Source organism: Schistocerca gregaria, chromosome 5 (assembly GCF_023897955.1).
Source record: "Schistocerca gregaria isolate iqSchGreg1 chromosome 5, iqSchGreg1.2, whole genome shotgun sequence".
Lineage (NCBI taxonomy): Eukaryota > Metazoa > Arthropoda > Insecta > Orthoptera > Acrididae > Schistocerca > Schistocerca gregaria.
In genome coordinates, this window is record NC_064924.1 from 648,777,316 (window position 1) to 648,789,689 (window position 12,374).

The window sequence follows — 12,374 nt, forward strand, 5'->3', positions numbered from 1 at the left end:
TATACGTCACCGACCGTCATAAATCAACTCATGTGTTTTAGCACGTTGTTCATCACTTTGATAGAATGTTTGCAATACCACGACATTTCCTACAACCTTCTTGATGACTGGTGAATCTTTAAATCGATTATAAAGAAGTTGACGCTTGTCATATATCCTTTCTTCCAGAAGTGCTAGTCTTGCTTGGTCTGCAGGAGAACTTCTGTCGAGTTTGGAAGATTGGAAATAGGAACTGGCCGATGTAGATCTGTGAGGATAGGTCGTGAGTCATACTTAGGTATCTTAGTTGGGAGAACACTTTACCTCGGAAGAGAAAGATCCCGAATTCGAGTCTCACTCCGGAGTACAGTTTTAAACTGGCAGGAAGTTTTGCTACTTATACACTATGTATTCGCAGTCCTTAGACAATCCTGAAAGTAGAGATTCAGGTATATGGTCAATGTGGCCATTCTTCGTCATCGCATATTCAATTTCCTCATCATCAGGCGTCGTAGTGGGAAGATGTTCTTTGCACTAACACAGCATAAGTCGGTGCAGTATTTCCCTGGCTATGTCTCACACTGGTCATATTCGGCTGGATTCACATGTTTCTGAGCAACCACTAAGGTCAAGAAAATTGTTCTCGGAAGTTGATTGTACCTTCAAGGAAGCGAACGATCAGAAATGAAGCAAACACCACGGAGTTATACGTCTCATTCAGTTCATGTTTAACCGCATGCATCAGTTAGGAAATTCATCAGGGTGGTGTTTATTTGTTCACGTAGCGAAATTTCTACTACGAAACGCTAACCATAGAAGTGGAGATAATAACCTACAACTGCAAAGTAATCCATTAGCGATCAAGTAGCTCTGCTCCACAAATGGCGTATCTCTGCAATATTTCATAATCGGATTCAAAGCTAGTCTAATGGATTCATTTCACGGATGACTGCTTAAGCTGATTTGTCCAGAGTGGTGCTCATATACGGTGTCAGCGACAATGGAGTAAAGCGATTACTGCATAAACTTCATTATTGCTCTCTAGATTGTGAATAAGCTCTATCTTTGCTGTGGTATGTGCTAATTCCGTAGCGTTGTAAGGGGATCAGTTTACAGGGTGACCTAATCTACAGAGCACTACCAGCGGAAACGAACGGCGATCCCAAACCATCATCATTCCTGGTACTCAATCCTAGGCAATTATAAACCTGATAACTTGAACTGTGCTGATATTCTTATGTTTTATTTTGGTTTTATACACATAAACAGTGGAATTATGATCTTAATTACAGGGTAGCAAACTTATACTCTCATCGCTTATTGCAGTGTGTTTTATAGTCCTCTCTAGCTAAATTCTGTAGCAGTGCACACAGACAATCATACATGTGTCGTATATTTTCTTGGAAGATCGCATCTCTTCTCACAAATAGTCAAAAAGGTTTCCACGGCACAGATTCTACTCCATATTGTGATACACATGCTAACCCAATAGTCAGTATGCCGACACAAATCGTCTACTGGATCTCCCGGAGATCATATTAGCTTCGAAAGCTATAATTTATTTATTTTTCCTTCAGTCGTCGCACCAATGTGAAAGTCACATATACCGACGTGAGATAAATGATCTTGGTATGGAAAATCATATCCAATCTCTGAGATTTTGTAAAGTATGCGCCGGCCCCTGTGACCGAGTGGTTCTAGACGCTTCAGTCCGGAACCGCGCTGCTGCTACCGTCGCAGGTTCGAATCCTGTCTCGGACATGGATGTGTGTGTGGTCCTTAGCTTAGTTAGGTTTAAGTAGTTCTAAGTCTATGGGGCTGATGATGGTTCAAATGGCTCTGAGCACTATGAGACTTAACATCTGTGGTCATCAGTCCCCTAGAATTTGGAGCTACTTAAACATAACTAACCTAAGGACATCAAACACATCCATACCCGATGCAGGATTCGGACCTGCGACCGTAGCGGTCTCGTGGTTCCAGACTGAAGCGCCTAAAACCGCACGGCGACACCGGTCGGCGGGACTAATGACCTCAGGTGTTAATTTCCACGGTGCTTAGATCCATTTCAATCATTTTTTTGCAAAGTATGCAAAGGAAATTGCTTCTGTTTCTCCTTAGACCTGACATAAAAATTACAGAATTTTGGAACACGATTTCATGAGTGAAAGCCTCCTGTCATCTACCTTGAATCCAAAAAAGTCATATTACGAAACAAAACTCGTTCTGTGCATGTATTACTTTCAGAAACTCGTAGTTATTACGGTATTGTTTCACTTCCAGAAAGTTTTCTAAAATTTTCGCATTGACACGTAGTAAATAACGAACGAACTTACCAGGCCAGATTTGTGCATGCGTTCACAATTTCCTTGCACATGACTCAAGATGTCCTCAATTTAACGAGACTGTCAGATGTAAACACTTCTTTGTTTTAATATACCCATTTATTAATTTTATTTTAATAATTTAAGTAGTGGACATATATGTGTATTAGCTTCACTCGACCAACTAAGCCTTCAACCTGAGACAGAAGTTAGTCGGGCAAATCTTGGCAGTGGTGTTATCTTCTAGGGCATCGACGCCCCCTGTGTGTTGTACATAGCTGTGAGATTGTCACATTTTCTAAATAACTGATTATATATATTCATACAACAAAATCACGGAATAATTTATTTGTGAAAACATTTTAGCCAATAAACTTTATACATTCACGTGCAGCACGACACTGATAATGTCCATGAGCGAGATATACTCTTATTGGATACTTAAGGATTGTACAGACTCTTTACCGTTCACATATGCAGCATGGAAATACAAATTACTGAAAAACTCGCCGATGTGTAGTGGATCCCTTGATGTAGACACCGAGGACTCTAACCCTTCTCCGAAACTGTCATTCAACGATTCTACAAAGTGGCGAATTTTCAGGAAAAAGTGTCTTGCCGTGAGGTCTTTCTTTCCTTTTGTTTTTGTTTTTTAGTTTGGCACATGAGCAGGTCCTGCAGAGTCATCAGCATTCATTCCAGATATTCTCACCATTCTGTGTTCCGCTTCTCTTTGACTGTTGTTACAATTTCATTCCCACACATCCCTAAAAGGCGCTGGTCTGGAATGAGAAAGAGTAACACATGCTTCTCGGCATATTGAATGGCTCGCAGTGTAACCAAACTCTCGACTTACGTAACCCGAATTTCATTCCAATGTGACAGCTATTATTCCAGTTAGCAACACCAAGTCCATCTTCGTTCTTCGAAGCATCAGTGTGGCTCAGATTTGTTATGTTTCGACAGATATTCCGACTATATTATTTGAATCACCACAGACAATGTCCCAGTTAAACACAACGAATGGTGCCAGTACACTGGCAAGGTAATCTACTTCGTGAAAGAGCAGACATTCAGCAGACGAGGTATGATGCGCTTATGGAGTGTTACTGTTAGTGATATGTAGGGCGGATCTGATATATAATGAACAATTTGGGGAAGAGTATGTTTGCTGGGCCAGTATCAGGACGTGTAGTAGAATCACGGTAAGTTACAGAGTTCACACTAAAGAACTCACACCGTACGTACAAGGCAGGCTCAATTGCTTCGACTAAAAGCACATTATTCGGTGTACATGCTTGGTCCCCAGGTACTATTAAAATTTTTTGTACCGGTATTTGTCAACTATCCTTAACATCGAATATAGATTTATGTATCAGGAAGTCGTTTCTGAAAGTATTTGTTTGGAGTGTAGCCATGTATGGAAGTGAAACATGGACGATAACTAGTTTGGACAAGAAGAGAATAGAAGCTTTCGAAATGTGGTGCTACAGAAGAATACTGAAGATAAGGTGGATAGATCACGTAACTAATGAGGAGGTATTGAATAGGATTGGGGAGAAGAGAAGTTTGTGGCACAACTTGACTAGAAGAAGGGATCGGTTGGTAGGACATGTTTTGAGGCACCAAGGGATCACAAATTTAGCATTGGAGGGCAGCGTGGAGGGTAAAAATCGTAGAGGGAGACCGAGAGATGAGTACACTAAGCAGATTCAGAAGGATGTAGGTTGCAGTAGGTACTGGGAGATGAAGCAGCTTGCACAGGATAGAGTAGCATGGAGAGCTGCATCAAACCAGTCTAAGGACTGAAGACAACAACAACAACAATCCTTGGACATGAGACTGGAACTGACCAAAAATTAAGTAAGCACAATAAAAGTAAGTAAGTGAAGTGGAAGTGAAACGTGGACGATAAATAGTTTAGACAAGAAGAGAACAGAAGCTTTCGAAATGTGGTGATACAGAAGAATGCTGAAGATTAGGTGGGTAGATCACATAACTAATGAGGAGGTACTGAATAGAATTGGAGAGAAGAAAAATTTGTGGCACAACTTGACTAGAAGAAGGGATCGGTTGGTAGGGCATATCTGAGGCATCAAGGGATCACCAATTTGGTATTCAAGGGCTGCGTGGAAGGTAAAAATCGTAGAGGGAGACCAAGACATGAATACACTAAACAGACTCCAAAGGATGTAAGTTGCAGTAGGTACTAGGAAATGAAGAAGCTTGTTCAGGATAGAGTAGCATGGAGAGCTGCATGAAAGAAGTCTCGGGACTGAAGACCACAACAACAACAATAAAATTACAGACGTTACAGGGTACTATACTGACTTAGTCAATTGCTGCACCCGCTTTCCAACTCACACACTTGATAGCATGCCAAATTTCAGTAATATGTGCCTTACATTGAAAAATGCGGTCCATAAGGCGCTCAACATATGTGACTAGGTCCTACTGTCTTGACTGGTATTTCGTAAGGCCTAAGTTTCGGTGTCTCCTTGGGAGGAAATCCTTGACTGTTGAAGAGTGTAACACAGGATCTATTAGCTGATATATCAAAAAGATTCTTTTCCACATGTGTGTGAAGTCTTGGTTGGTCCACTTTCAGCAGTCCATCTGGAAGGATGTCACTTGCTGAGTAAATCACAGGTCATCAGCGGACTAAAACGAGAGTTGTATCGCTGATAACGGCCAGCTAAATACCTCGCGTTTGAGTGACGTATTCAGGACGAAGATAGAATCTAACGTGTCGATGCCACCGATAGCAAAGCTGCAGAGACCGCTAACTGCAGTGGCGGCAGAGGCATCAGCGATAATTTGGTTCAAATGGCTCTGAGCACTATAGGACTTAACATGTAACGTTATCAGTGCCCTGGAAGTTAGAACAACTTAAACCTAAATAACCTAAGGACATCACACAAATCCATGCCCGAGGCAGGATTCCAAACTGCGACCGTAGCTGCTGCGCGGTTCCAGAATGAAGCGCCTAGGACCACTCGGCTAATGTGGATGGCAGTCAGCGTTAAGAACCAGGTTTTCTACCGCAGGGGTGACCTAGCGGTGGGCGTTCCCTGTTAAGTTCTGACCCTTGCAGCGTCATTGGTTAGCGTTTTGAAACATGAGTTCAGGTCTTCAGTGGGATCCTCGAGACCTCTCTACAGTCTCAACAATTGTGTCAGTATATTTTTGTTACATTCTGCATGTAAAAGAAATAGTGGGAAACGTAGGAAGCTCTTTCAGGTCGTTATTTGACGGCGCAATTGTAAACATGAAAATTCAGTCTTCGGAGACTACATCTACATCTACATCTACATGACTACTCTGCAATTCACATTTAAGTGCTTGGCAGAGGGTTCATCGAACCACAATCATACTATCTCTCTACTATTCCACTCCCGAACAGCGAGCGGGAAAAACGAACACCTAAACCTTTCTGTTCGAGCTCTGATTTCTCTTATTTTATTTTGATGATCATTCCTACCTATGTAGGTTGGGCTCAAGAAAATATTTTCGCATTCGGCAGAGAAAGTTGGTGACTGAAATTTCGTAAAAAGGTCTCGCCGCGACGAAAAACGTCTATGCTGTAATGACTTCCATCCCAACTCGTGTGTCATATCTGCCACACTCTCTCCCCTATAACGCGATAATACAAAACGAGCTGCCCTTTTTTGCACCCTTTTGATGTCCTCCGTCAATCCCACCTGGTAAGGATCCCACACCGCGCAGCAATATTCTAACAGAGGACGAACGAGTGTAGTGTAAGCTGTCTCTTTAGTGGACTTGTTGCATCTTCTAAGTGTCCTGCCAATGAAAAGCAACCTTTGGCTCGCCTTCCCGACAATATTATCTATGTGGTCCTTCCAACTGAAGTTGTTTGTAATTTTAACACCCAGAGAGATATAAGAGGATCTGACAAGCAGTGATGCAATGTGCAAGTACTGGCAGTAGACATTTATTGAAAAATGTAAATATTACTTATAAATAGGCAAAAATAGCTATCAGTGTTAAATTACACTTCAGCCTATTGAAGAAGCGTGAAATATGTAATAGTACCAGGCCGAAGCTACCTAAAATGAAACAAGCACATAGAATTGTGTCTAAATTGAAGGTAGAGTGGAAAAGTAAAGAAAGCACAGGGAAAGGTTTACAGATTTCAGCTGCATCGGCACATTACGTCGAATCAGCGGAAACGAATGAAAATGTATACCATACTGCGACTCGAACCCTGGATCTCCTGCATACTAGGCACGTTCGTTAACGACTGCGAACCAGTCGGGGTGGCCTCGCGGTTCTAGGCACTTCATGCAGTATCGGCGCGACTGCTACGGCCGTAAGTTCGAATCCTGCCTCGGGCATGGGCGTGTGTGATGTCCTTAGGTTAGTTAGGTTTAAGTAGTTGGAAGTTCTAGGGGACTGATGACCTCGGATGTTAAGTCCCATAGACATTTGAACCATAGCCACTGGGCCTTCCGGGACACAGTGTTGTTACCACTGCGCCGGGTATTTCGGCGTGCCCCACGACCGATCCACATTCCCACTGAGCGTTTCCTATCCGCAGTCCCCGTCCATTTACTCCGTGCTCGCTACTCTGAGATTCCCGCCGAGGTCGGAAGTATTTGTGCATCCGCACTGAAGAAGGTGGATTCATTGCCCATTTAGGTGAATCAATTACATGAATACATGGTGTCTGTTCTTTGGACATTTCCGAAAGGAAGAGCGCCACGAATTCATATAAAAGCTCACAAAAGAAGTCATAGGAAATGTATGTGTCAGGCTGGGAGAATCTTAAGGAATGGCAAATCTAGAGGAAATAGAATAAAATTTTATTAATCTCCACTTGGTAACACTTGAAGAGTGGCGTTTTGCATCACACAGAGGTTCACTTTTACAGTCTCGAGAGTAGCATCAAAAGGAAAACTACCACACACCTTAAGATGTAAAGGGCCATGAGAAAGTCTCTGTTCTAAGACCGTACAGTCCAGAATCTGTTTGCCAATGAGACAAAATTTCAGTGAGCATCGAGGTAACCATCCCAACGGCTCACTACTTTGAAGACACCCATCTGGTAAAACACCGTGTACTGCTGCGTGAAGAAGTCCGTAACTGCCTGCTGTGAACATTCTCGTCGGACAGGAATCATGGAGCTTTCAGAGTCTCCTTTAAGCGATGGAAGGAGTGATGGTTGCATGGGAGGGATCACGACTACAGGGCGGGTACGCGAGCGTCTCCTACCCTAATTTGCGTAATTTCTGCTGGCCTTATACCCTACCTCCTCAATTATTTGTCGGATGTAAGTACTCCAGTCTCTGTCTTTCAATACCGTTTTCACTCTCCAAAGCTCACGCTAGTACCATGGAACTTATTCCTCGATGTCTTAACACAGTGCTGCTAACCTGTTACATTGTCATATCAATGTTTCGCACATGTTCTTTTCTCGCCTATTCCCCAGAGAACCTCTACGTTCCTTAATACAGCCACCTAATTTTTTGCTATAACATCACATCTCAATCTAATTACTAAAATGTTTTCGTGCCGAATACAAGTCATTCCGTTGATTCTTTCTTTGGTTTCCGTCATCGTCTCTTCGATATATATACTGATCAGTAGATGAGAAGGCCTACGTTCCTGACTTAAACCTTTTTCAATCCGATCACTTAGGTCTTGGTCCTACACTGTTTGATCAAAAGTATCCGGGCTCACCCAAAAACATACGTTTTTCATATTAGGTGCATTGTGCTGCCACCTACTGAGAAGTACTCCATATCAGTGACCTCAGTAGTCATTAGACATCGTGAGAGAGCAAACGGGCCGCTCAGGAGTTCGAACGTGGTCACGTGATTGGGTGTCACTTGTGTGATACGTCTGTACGCGAGATTTTCACGCCCCTTAACATCCATAGGTCCACTGTTTCGATGTTATAGTGAAGTGAAATGTGAAGGGACACGTACAGCACAAAAGCCTAGAGGACGACGCGGTCTAACAGAGACCGCCGACTGTTCAAGAGAGTAGTAATGTGTAATTGGCAGACATCTATCCAGAACATCACACAGGAATTCGAAAATCCATCGGGATCCACAGCAAGTACTATGACAGTTTGGCGGGAGGTGAGAAAACTAGGATTTTATATTCGAGCGGCTGCTCATAAGCCACACATTATGCCGGTAAATGCCAAACGACACGTCGCTTGGTGTAAGGATGGTAAACATTGGACGATTGAACAGTGGAAAAACGTTTTGCGGAGTGATGAATCACGGTCCACAATGTGGCGGTCCGATGGCAGGGTGTGGGCATGTCGAATTCTTGGTAAAAGTCATCTGCAACTTGTGTAGAGCCAACAGTAAAATTCGGAGGCAGTGGTGTTATGGTGTTATCGTGCTTTTCATGTCAGGGCTTGAACCATATCTTGTTTTACGTGGCACTATCATAAACCACCACTCCCTCTACAGGCCACAAGTGGCTCATCGGGACCATCGGACCGCCGTGTCATCCTCCGACGAGGATGCGGATAGGAGGGGCATGGGGTCAGCACACCGCTCTCCTGGTCGTTACGATGGTATTCTTGACCGAAGCCGCTACTATTCGGTCGAGTAGCTCCTCAATTGGCATCACGAGGCTGAGCGCCCCCCGAAAAATGGCAACAGCGCACGGTGGCCTGGATGGTCACCCATCGAAGTGCCGACCACGCCCGACAGCGCTTAACTTCGGTGATCTCACGGGAACCGGTGTATCCACTGCGGCAAGGCCGTTGCCGGCACTATTACAGCAGAGGCCTAAATTAATGTTTTAAGCATCTTCTTGTTTCCCACTGTTGGAGAGCAATTGCATCTTTCAACACGATGGAGTACCTGTTCATAATGAACGGCTTGTGGCGGAGTTGTTACACGACAATAACTTCACTGTAACGGACTGGCCTGCTCAGAGTCCTGACCTGTATCCTGTAGAAAACTATGAGATGTTTTATAACGCCGAATTAGTGTCAGATCTCACTGAGCGACATCGATACCTCTCCTAAGTGCAGCACTCCGTGAAGAATGGACGGCCATTTCCCCAAGAAATTTCCAATACGTATGCCTGAGAGAGTGGAAGCTGTCATCAAGGCTGGGGTTGTGCCAAGACCATACAGAATTCCAGCATTACCGCTGGAGGAGGCCAAGAACTTGTAAGTCATTTTCGGCCAGGTGTCTGAATACGTTTTATCACATGGTGTATATTCTTATTGTTGGTTGTAGGTTCTTGTACGTATTGTATATTATCCATCTTTCCCAATAGCTTACTTCTATTTTCTTATACTTCAAGACATGTTACACAATTTGACATCATCGAGCAGTTTCTCCAGGTGGGAGAACAATACGAACGTGTCTTTATTTTCCTGAAGTCTTGTTTCCATTATCAGTCGCAACGTCAGAACAGCCTGTTACGAGCGTTTTGTTTGTCGAAATACATTTTACCATTATCTAATAGCTTCTGAGTTTTCTTTTGCATTATTCTGTATACTATTTTGGTGAGCAGCCTAGTTCCATGTGTAGTTAAGCTGACTGCACGACTGTTTTCGACTTACCTTCCCTTATAGCTCCCCTTCTACACTATGTGGATAACTTTTCGTTGAAACTCAGTTGGTACGTCGCCAGACTCACACCTCTTCACACAAACCTGAATAGCCATTTGGTTGCACTTGTCCTCAATGGCTTCAGAACTTCCTTATTTGATGTAAAGTATTTCTTTGCTTGCCACCTCCTCAAAAGTCTTCCGTATTAGAGCGAAAGTCTCTCAAGGCTCCGCTCCCATTTCTTTTTGAATCACAGCATTAGACCAATATTCCCTCACTTAAGGGCCATGTAGCAGCCTCTCTCCTTTGCACTGAAAACGGAGATTCCAATTGCAGTTTTATCGTAGACGCCTTTACTTTCAATTTCGCCGGAGGTTATTCTGACTTTTCTATATTCTGTACCAGTCCTTCCAACAAACATATCTCTGGCGATTTGCTTTTATGTATCAATTTGCTTTGTCATGTTGCATATCCTATTTAGATCTTTCCTTAGTGAAATACGTTTCTGGAGTCCCGAATCTTCCTGAACCTTCTCGTAATGTCTTCGTTTACCAGTCACCAAAGGTGTCTCGCCAGTTATATTCCTTGTACCTTCATATGTCTGTCCAACATCTGTGATTGCCCTTGTTAGCGATGTCTACCTCTCTTCATGTGAACTGCCTACTGTGTTATTCATTACGGCACTACCTACGGCCCGATAGAACTTTAGTCAGAAGTCATCATTCTTCAGTACCTTAGTGTCCCACGTCTTTGCACGTAGAGCTTCCGGAAGAACCTCTTGAACTTCAGCCTACTCTTCTTCATTACTAAATTGTGATTCGAGTCTACGTTGCTCCTGTGCATGTCTTACAATGCATTACGTGATTCCGGAATTTGTGTGTAGCCATGATGCAATCCAAGTGGTATCTTCCCGAATTTCTAGGATTTTGGCGATTATACCTACTACTCTTGTGATTTTCTAAGACAGTATTTGCTAGTATTAGCAGAAATTTATTGCAGAACTCAATTATTATTTCGCCTTTTCATTCGTAGGTGTTTGTTTTTAATGTGACTGTCACATTTCAGCCTCATTTAATTTGTTCTTACACCCATCATCCACCGTGTGCGTTCAACTTCGCTGTAACTGTCAAATATGTAGTAACCTGCGTGTTCACTTTCTGAAGGCATACTACAGGACCTACAAAATAGTGCAAAATCAGCCGTAGCCAAAAATGTTCTGCTGGTATGGCTGCATCCCCCCAGTTGTAGGAGCACGTACGAGTACAGACCTGCATACAGTTGATATAGTTAATTATTCTGTTACTAGTCAGAAGTGGATACCAGCACAGACAAAGATCCTTGGTTGTGAAAAAGGAATTTTTTTTAATAATCTCTGAAAATATTGCTCCTTTTTCCAGACTGTAGGACGCAGCAGAGGTGTGGAGTGGATGATGTGCAGAACAGCAACAGACACGTCCTGTTTCCTGCCTCGCGCTTCCGCACTGCATTTCCACCTGCAGGGCCCCATCTACTCGGCGCTATGCGTAATTTTAGGCCTCGACGCGCTCGGGTTACGAGCCAGCCGCGTACCTGGCACCTTTATCCGAAATTCCACACCCGGCCGCCCGCGGCGCCAGTATGCGGTGCAATAAAAACGGCCAGCCCGATCGCGAGCATTCCCGCGAGCCCGGAATGGGTGCTGTTCCAGGACGCGGCTGAGCTTATTGCTGGAATTCTCCACAAACCGCGAGCCGGAGATTTTTGGCAGTGCCTCACCGGCAGGAAACTAACGGCACCTTAGGTGCATTTAAGTGCATTCGCTCCACCTCTAAATGCTCTCGCAGCCTATGGGTATATTACATACTACATATAGTCAGTGGTTGCTGTGAAGGAGACACATTGGCACACCGACTTTTCACTCACTCACTCACACACACACACACACACACACACACACACACACACACACACACACACACCCTGAGCCGGCCGCGGTGGTCTCGCGGTTCTAGGCGCGCAGTCCGGAACCGTGCGACTGCTACGGTCGCAGGTTTGAATCCTGCCTCGGGCATGGATGTGTGTGATGTCCTTAGGTCAGTTAGGTTAAAGTAGCTCTACGTTCTGGGGGACTAATGAGCACAGCAGTAGAGTCCCATAGTGCTCAGAGCCATTTTGAACACACACACAGAGGGAGCGAGATATTTTTCCACAGTTTCAGTAAGGTTTTGGGAGGTTTCTCCTGGACATCGGAAATGGGCTTTCGCTGTCAATATCTTCAAGTGTGATTCGTTTTGGCATACTGAAAAATGGTTCTAATGGCTCTGAGCACTATGGGACTTAACTGCTGAGGTCATCAGTCCCTTAGAACTACTTAAACCTAACTAACCTAACACGTACGTCCATGCCCGAGGCAGGATTGGAATCTGTTACCGTAGCGCTCAGGCAGTTCCTCACTATAGCGCCTAGAACCGCTCGGCCACACCGGCAGGCTTTGGGATACTCTCAAGCTTCTAGCATTCTTGTCTGGTAATATGAACGTTGGTTTT

General features: G+C 43.9%; 1 pseudogene; it reads right to left on the bottom strand.

Annotated features, from left to right (window-relative positions):
• Positions 1-8,935: 8,935 nt before the first annotated feature.
• Positions 8,936-9,053, bottom strand: LOC126274381 (5S ribosomal RNA; annotated as a pseudogene).
• Positions 9,054-12,374: the final 3,321 nt, after the last annotated feature.